Here is a 9,350-nt window from a genome sequence, read left to right as displayed (position 1 = left end):
TATATCAATTTATAGGGAGCTAAGCCATCTGAAGCAACGTCGGAGAGGTTTCAAGGCCTAACGGCTCCAAAAGTACGCAAGTCTATGACAATCACTAGTCTAAGCCTAGACTAAGGCCAAACATGCTTCCAACGATACACACAAACCACATAAAAACATACCACAAGGTATGGATGGTAAACAATTACAATAGGCATAATTCACTAACCCGAAAGTACCCGAAAATAGAGCCTAATGTCATGACCCGCCACTTGATCATGAAGACGGGGGAAAGATCTAGAGTCTTGGAGAGGTTAATAGAAGGCTCTAGAATGTCCAAGAGAATTCTAGAAGAAGGTAGAGGAATCTAGAGTCTTGGAGAGGTTAATAGAAGGCTATAGAATGTTCAAGAGAAATCTTGAAGAAGGTAGAAGAACCTAGAGTCTTGGAGAGGTTAGTGGAAGACTCTAGATTCTTATAGAAGCTTGTAGAGAAGTCTTGAAAGACTTGAAATTCTCTAGAGTGTGTGGAGAGTTCTAGAGTAGGGACTTCTTTGTAAATATGAGAGGACTTGTATAGTAAATTTTATTTACACTTAAGCCCCTTAGGAGTAGTATAAATAGAAGGGGCCATTCATTTGTAAACCATGAAGAAATCAAGCAAACAAGTATTCTTCCAAGCAATACAAAAGCCTTCTTCATAAAAGCTCTCTTGTCTTTCTTACAATCTAGCATTCTCTTAGCGATCTAGTCTTAAAGGCTTACTTGAGCTTACAAGATCGTAAAAGATTCGTGAGTAAGTTGTCAAGTGCCGCACGGAGGTCTTAGTTGAAGTCTAAGTCCGTGACAACGTGGTATCAGAGCCAAGTTCTACTAAGGGATATGGCAAGTGAGGGAGACATCAACGCCACTACCGCCACCAACGTCAAGCAAGATGTTGGAAGGAAGCACCGCAAGGGAAAGAAGAACTCTAAGAGAAATGAGGAGGTGCCGCTGGAGCCTACACCAAGCGAGGACCTAACATCCTACTCACCCTCGGCCACTGAGGTGAGTGACGATGAGCGAGGCGAGGAGCCCGTGGACGTCACACCCGCCATAGAGTGGATTGCAAGGGTGGATGCTGCCCGGCAAGCAGTGGAGATATTAGGCAAGCGCTTGAACAAGGTCGACGGCAAGTTCAAGTCTCTGGAGGAGTTCACCCTTGAGGAGAACGACAACATCCGGAAGGAGTTGGAGGTACGCAAGGCTGCCGAGTACGAGATAAAGAAGGTGATCACTTCCTTGGAGTGTCGGCTCATGGACGCGCTAAGCATGATGGAGACCATGAAGTCCGAGATGGCAGCACTCAAGGGAAATGTGGAAGAGGGAAGATGCGTGACGTCCAGCGCGGACAGGGAGGCCAAGATTGAGGCTCCCAAGCCACCTATGTTCAAAGGTGCCCGTGAGGCACAAGAGGTGGAGAACTTCCTTTGGCACTTGGAGAATTACTTCAAGTGTAACAAAGTGAAGAGTGACGAGACGAGAATCAACACGGCCGTGCTATACCTCTCGGAGATGGCCATGTTGTGGTGGAAGCGCAAGGAGTCTGAGATAGGGAAGGGTCTTTGCACAATCAACACCTGGGAGCAGTTCCGGAATGAGTTCAAGAAGGCCTTCTTCCCCAACAATGTCATCTATGAGGCCAAACGCAAGTTTCAGGAATTGAAGCAAACGGGTAGCATACGAGCCTATGTGAAGGAGTTCACTACTCTCACACTTCAGATTCCCAACCTCACGGATGAAGACATGCTCTTCCACTTCATGGATGGACTACAGAGTTGGGCCAAGACAGAGTTGGAGCGTCGCCAAGTCAGCACCATCGATGAAGCCATCACACAAGCCGAAGCTTTGACAGACTTCAGGCATGACAAGCATGACCGAGGAAGAGGAGATGAGACGAGAGGTAGTCATGACCAAGGTGGGGGAGATTGTGAAGAGAAACAACCTCATCCCAAAAACTACGACTACTATAAGTCTGATGGTAAGAAGGCTGGACGACAAGGCGATGCCAACAGAAAGGCACAGAATGCGAAGGGGAATGGATGCTACATATGCGGAGGGCCGCATAGCTATGCAAGGTGTCTTGAACTGAAGAACCTTGGTGCCATCCTACGGGAATGGAAGGAGAAAGATGCACAAGGGAAAGAGCAAAGTTCAGACACAACGCAATTGGGCCTGATTGGACTATGCGGAGCTATCGCAAAGCAATCAGGAAAGCCGAAGGAGTACGACGCACAATATGTAGACATCATGATCAATGGACGACCCACTCGTGCAATGGTTGACACAGGTGCAGAGGCCAACATAATGACCAAGTCAGCAGCTATGAAGTTGGGGCTAAGTTACAGTCCAAGTGACGCCTGCCTCAGGACGGTTAATGCACCCCTTACACCTGTGTGCGGAGTCGCTCAAAGAGTAGACATCATATTGGGCAAGTGGCGAGGTAAGACCAACTTTACTGTCGCTCCCTTAGATATCTTTGATATCGTCCTTGGGCAGGAGTTCTTCCAGCGATGCCATACGGTGATCGACCCCTACCTCCAACAACTCGTGGTTATGGAGCAAGAGGGATCATGTATGGTGCCCCTAGTCAAGGTGCCGAAGATGGAAGGACCAACCCAACTTTCGGCCATGCAGCTTGAGAAGGGCCTAGAGGAGGGAGTATCGACGTTCATAGACACCATTGCGAGTTTGAGTGAAGACAATGGTGCTAGAGAGGCATTGCCACCTTGCATGAAGAAGGGCGTGATGCCGAAGAAGTTGCCAAGAAACTTACCTCTAAAGTGCCAGAAAGAACGGAGGCCAGTGTTGACTAAACCAAGCAGGAATAGGGACAACATGCCACTGTCATTTTCCTCATCCACTAGAAGGGACAATCTCTGGAAGAGGCCACATAAGAATGGCATGAAGACTTGTGGCAGTTTCAAGACTAAGTCTGGAGGCTTTTGTAGCAGCAGTGCGCCGAGGTCGTCGCCATATCAGGTGGGGGAGAGTGTCATGACCCGCCACTTGATCATGAAGACGGGGGAAAGATCTAGAGTCTTGGAGAGGTTAATAGAAGGCTCTAGAATGTCCAAGAGAATTCTAGAAGAAGGTAGAGGAATCTAGAGTCTTGGAGAGGTTAATAGAAGGCTATAGAATGTTCAAGAGAAATCTTGAAGAAGGTAGAAGAACCTAGAGTCTTGGAGAGGTTAGTGGAAGACTCTAGATTCTTATAGAAGCTTGTAGAGAAGTCTTGAAAGACTTGAAATTCTCTAGAGTGTGTGGAGAGTTCTAGAGTAGGGACTTCTTTGTAAATATGAGAGGACTTGTATAGTAAATTTTATTTACACTTAAGCCCCTTAGGAGTAGTATAAATAGAAGGGGCCATTCATTTGTAAACCATGAAGAAATCAAGCAAACAAGTATTCTTCCAAGCAATACAAAAGCCTTCTTCATAAAAGCTCTCTTGTCTTTCTTACAATCTAGCATTCCCTTAGCGATCTAGTCTTAAAGGCTTACTTGAGCTTACAAGATCGTAAAAGATTCGTGAGTAAGTTGTCAAGTGCCGCACGGAGGTCTTAGTTGAAGTCTAAGTCCGTGACACTAAGGCATGAATTCTAGGAATTTAGCATGCTCAACCACTAATCACCCTAAAATTCATACAAATAAACAAAAAAATGCTTAATCATGCTCAATTTAAGGAGAAGGAACCATAGCCTACATGTAGGTTGACCGCACGTGCTCCAAATTATGTAGCAAGAGCTTTTCCCTTTCGTACGACCCCAGAATAATTTCACGCTATCAAAAATAGAATCACAACATTATTACAGTTGTTATAACACTAAAATTATCAAAATTTAGTGATGGACTAATTTCGGAGTCAAAAATAGAAATGTGGAACCCACTCTAGATATTTCATAATTGACCACGTGAAAAGGTCCTAAATACCTCCCCGAACTTGTGTTCCAAAATGGAACACAATTCAGGGCACAAAACAGTCCCAAATCAAACATGCAAGAAAATTACATTTTTAAGCCTAAAAATCAGTAATGGCAATAGTTATTTAGAAGAAATCACCTCAAACGAATCCTCCCCGACAATCCTCGACTATTCACCTAAGTAGCCACGAAGTTTACGGACCCACAAGACTTAGAATCACCAAATTCGAAACTATATCGAGTGAGAAAACACTTTATGAATTTTAAAGAATGGGTTGATCGCGTCTCTGGTCTTCACCAGAAAATTCTTAATCACAATCGCAGGGACACATATCGTGATCAAAACCTGCCCACCACAATGACCATCGCGATCGCAAGGAACAGGTCTCGCTATCGCGAAGACCAACTGAGGTCAACCCAGTCAACGCCTCATCACGAATGCAATGCTTGTACTCAGTGACCTCCGCGATCGCGGAGGATTCATCACAATCATCACGATAGGTAAAATCACTGGCACCAGTAGTTGCTTCAATAAGGAGTTTTGGCCAAGTTCAAACTCTCTCACGGGGTGCTCGAGATTTATTCGAAATTCCGTGTGCGCAAACTAGATATGCTACCCCACTAAATTCGACATTTCGAACTCAATGGCGCATTTTAAATTCTCATACGAGATCATTTTAATGAAAAGTGGATCCCACACCCAAGTGTCATATTTAGCCAAATTTCACAATGAGCCTCAGGATTAAACCGAAAGCCTGAAAAAGTGAACGGAAGGTCGTTCTACACTGAACTCGACATTCCAAAACTAACTAAGCTGATGAAATTTTCATCCGAGCGCATTTTCCAAAAATGTTGACCAAAGTCAACGTAGGCCAAATTTCAAAGTCTAAAATGCCAATTGGCCCCAAACTAGCACCAAATGCCTCAATACTCATGTCGGACATGCCTAGCCTAATTTAGTCATTCCGTAGCTAATGAAACCATCAGAATTTCGTTCAGAGTTCGTTTCCTGATGTTATGATCGAAATTAACTTTTCAAGTTTTAAAAGCTCCAAATAGGAAAATAGGCATAAAAAACTCAAACGAACAAACAGGAAATCGAAAAGTCTGTGCCATCAAGTCATAAATGACTTGGGATCGCTATAAAAACGCTCTAAACGACGAAAAGAATGTATTAACTCAAAAATGACCAGAAAGGTCATTACATGTATAAACTTAATATTTATCATCTAACGAATTGAGCTCTATATGGGTAAAAATATTTCTCAAATTAAGTACTCACTTTGTCCCAAAATATGTTCACTTTTTTTCTTTTCAAAAGTCAATTTGGATTGATCTTTAAAGCTAAATTAAGTTAACATTTTGAATTATGATTTAAATATTTGAAAATAATACAAAAAAATATTATAAATTATCATTTTTATTTTATCAATAGAATATAAAACATATATTTTATAAACTAATTAAAATTCATGTAATTTGAATTTCAAAAAGATAAAAATGACAGCTTTTAGGATGAAAAGAATAACCGATACTATGGGCGATGATATTAAACCGTGGAAATGGTCAAACTAGTTTAATGTTTTGCTTTTCGTGTTGGTTTTCAATTTTCATTCACACCATCACACACATTAAAAATAAAAACCAAAAAGAACATTAGTCACACCACTATTTTAAAAAAAAAACATCATTAGTCACACACATTAAAAAAATTAAAAATATTAGTCACACTTATTAATTTTTATTTATTAAAAACAATTAGTCATGTTTCCGGCAGCCATTTGATGTAGACCCTACTTTAACTTTGTCAAAGTAAGATTATTTTTTTTATGAAAAGGATAAGATACATATATTCCAGTCGTAGTAGTATGTTTCGTTGTATGACCATTAGAATTACTATTACAACTAGATGTTTTTTTCTGAAATAGGTAGTTCTAAGAATATCTGCCCTGTTATACAATATATTGCCTTAATAAAATAAAGTGGAGAGAGTGAGAAAAAGAAAGGAGAACAAAGAGAGGAAATTGTTACACGTTTTTATTTTCTGTCCGTGTACATCTTAATGCCAAGGTTGGCATATATATATATATATATATATATATATATATATATATAAAAAGATAAGCAACATGATACTAAAAAGCAGCCCAAGTGGGCTCCACTTGAAAAAATAACATCCATTTTCCTAACACTCTCCCTTGGATGTTTACGTAAAAAAAAATTACAAGAAATAATATACATAGTTATTTTCAATATCCATAAATATTGTGCCTTGTTAAAACCTTACTAGAAAAAACTCAGTGGAAAAAAGTCTAGTGAAGGAAAAAGAGTACACACATCAATATCACCATTCTTCTCAAGATCATGTGTAAAGAATAATTTTGGTGAAATATGTTTCGTTCTGTCTCCTTTTATGAAGCCACCTTTCAATTGAGATATGCATGCGTCATTGTATTCGAATATAATTGTGGGTACTTTAACATCACTTCCCAGGCCACATCTTTCTTTGATGAACTGTATCATCGATCTCAACCACACATTCTCTACTTGCTTCATTAATTGTTATTATTTCAGCATGATTTGAAGAAGTAGCAACAATAGACTGCTTTGTACATCTTCATGATATAGCAGTTCCTCCGTGTGTAAATAGATAGCTTGTCTGAGATCGAGCTTTATGTGGATCTGATAAATAACCTGCATCTGCATAACCAATAAGGTTTGCACAACCTTTGTTAGTATAAAACAAACTCATATCAATAGTACCCTTTAGGTATCGCAAAATAAGTTTGATACCATTCCAATGTCTTTGCGTTGGGGATGAACTATACCTTGCCAGCGAATTAACAGAAAATGTTATATCAGGTCTGGTTGCGTTAGCAAGATACATAAGTGCACCAATTGCACTAAGATATGGTACTTCAGGACCAAGAAGTTCTTCGTCCTCTTCTAGAGGTCGAAATGGATCTTTTTCTCCTTCAAGTGATCAAACAACCATTGGAGTACTTAAAGGATATGCTTTGTCCATGTAAAATCTTTTTAAAATTTTCTCAGTGTAGGCAGATTGATGGACAAAAACTCCGTCTGCTAAATGTTCAATTTGCAGACCTAGACAAAGTTTTGTCTTTCTAAGGTCTTTCATTTCAAATTCTTTCTTTAGATATTCAATCGCCTTTTGGACCTCTTTAGGGGTTCTAATGAGATTTATGTCATCAACATAAACGGCGAGTATAAGAAACTCTGATTCTGTTTTCTTAATAAAAACACATGGACAAATGACATCATTTATATAGCCTTCATTTATTAAGTACTCACTAAGGTGATTATACCACATACGCTCTGATTGTTTCAGACCATATAATGATCTTTGCAATTTCATTGAGTACATCTCCCGAGACTTATTACATGCTTCAGGTAATTTTAATCCTTATGGGATTTTTATGTAAATTTCATTATCAAGTGAACCATAAAAGTAAGTTGTAACTACATTCATTAGATGTATATCAAGATTTTTATGTACAGCTAAACTAATGAGATATCAAAATATTATTCTATCCATAACGGGTGAATATGTCTCTTCATAGTTGACCCCGAATCTTTGAGAGAATCCTTGTGCAACAAGGCGTGCCTTGTATCTTACAATTTCATTTCTCTCATTTCATTTTCGCACAAAAACCCATTTATAGCCAACTAGTTTTACACCTTTAGGGGTTTGGACTACATGTCCAAAAACCTCATGTTTAGTAAATGAGTCTAATTCTGATTGAATCGCATTTTGCCATTCTGGCCAATCACATCTACATCGACATTCTTCGACGGATTTAGGCTAAAGACTTTCACTATCCTGCATGAGATTAATTGCAACATTATATGCAAAAACATTATCCACCATAATTTTCGATCGATCTAAATTTATCTCATCACATGTAGAACTTATTGAAAGTTCTTCATTCACTTGAGTCTCGGGTTCACTAATTTCTTCAGGATTATCAGGATTACTCAAATGTTGACGTTCTTTGGGAGGTTCTTTTGTAGTATCATCTTTATTATTTCTCACGCTTCTCTTTCTAGGATTTTTATCTTTTGAACCTAATGGTCTACCACGCTTCAGGCGTGTTTGAGATTCAGAAGCTATGATATTAGCAGATGGTCCTTTTGGGAAATCAATTCGGATAGACACATTCACTACAGGGATATATGACTTAGTTATCCATTGCAAATCAGTAAATGCATCTGCAATTTGATTTGCTATTTTCTGAAAGTGAATGATCTTCTGGACCTCCTTCTTACATGTGCGGGTACGTGGATCAAAATGTGATAGTGATGAAACTTTCCACGTAATTTTCTTTTCTTTTTCGGGTTCCTTTTTCTCTCCCACTAATGGCAGAAAAATTATTTTATCAAACCGACAATCTTCAAATCGAGCAGTGAATAAATCTTCAGTCAACGGTTCAAGGTATCGAATTATGGAGGGTGAGTCAAACCCAACATATATTCTCAATCTTCGTTGAGGGCCCATTTTTGTACGTTGTGGTAGTGCTACAGGCACGTATACCGCACAACTAAAAATTCTTAAATGGTCTATATTTGGCTCATGGCCAAATACTAATTGTGGCGAAGAGTATTTATTATAATGTGTCGGTCTGAAACGTACAAGTGCTGCTGCATGTAAGACAGCATGACCCAAACAGTAATTGAAAATTTTGTTTTCATTAGTAGAGGTCTTGCTATCAATTGTAGGCGCTTAATAAATGACTCTGCAAGGCCATTTTAAGTATGAACATGAGAAACAGGATATTCAATTTGTATCCAATTGATAAACAATAATCATCAAAAACTTAGGATGTAAATTCTCTAGCATTATCAAGGAGAATGACCTTAATTGGATAATCTGGGAATTGCACTCTTAATCTTATTATTTGTGCTAACAACTTTGCAAACGTCAGGTTGCGAGATGATAACAAGCACACATTAGACGATCTAGATGATGCTTCTATTAGGACCATAAAATATCTAAATAATTCACTAGGTGGATGAATAGGTCCACATATATCTCCATGTATACGCTCTAAAAAACCAAGAGATTCGATGCCAACCTTCAGGGTTGATGGTCTGGCAATTAATTTGTCTTGATAACAAGCAGCACATAAAAATTCATCATTCGTAAGAATCTTTTGGTTCTTTAACGGATGTTCAGTTGAATTTTTAAGAATTCGTCTCATCATTATTGATTCAGGATGACCTATTTGATCATGCCATAGCACAAATATATTTAGATCAGTAAACTTCTGATTTATGATCATATGTGCTTCAATTGCACTAATTTTTGCATAATATAGTCCAGACGACAAAGTTGGCAATTTTTCCAAAATATATTTCTGGCTTGAAACATTCTTGGTTATACCAAGGTATTCAA

The sequence above is a fragment of the Solanum dulcamara genome, chromosome 7, assembly GCF_947179165.1.
Source record: "Solanum dulcamara chromosome 7, daSolDulc1.2, whole genome shotgun sequence".
Taxonomy (NCBI): domain Eukaryota; kingdom Viridiplantae; phylum Streptophyta; class Magnoliopsida; order Solanales; family Solanaceae; genus Solanum; species Solanum dulcamara.
Note: the sequence above shows the minus strand (reverse complement) of the source record.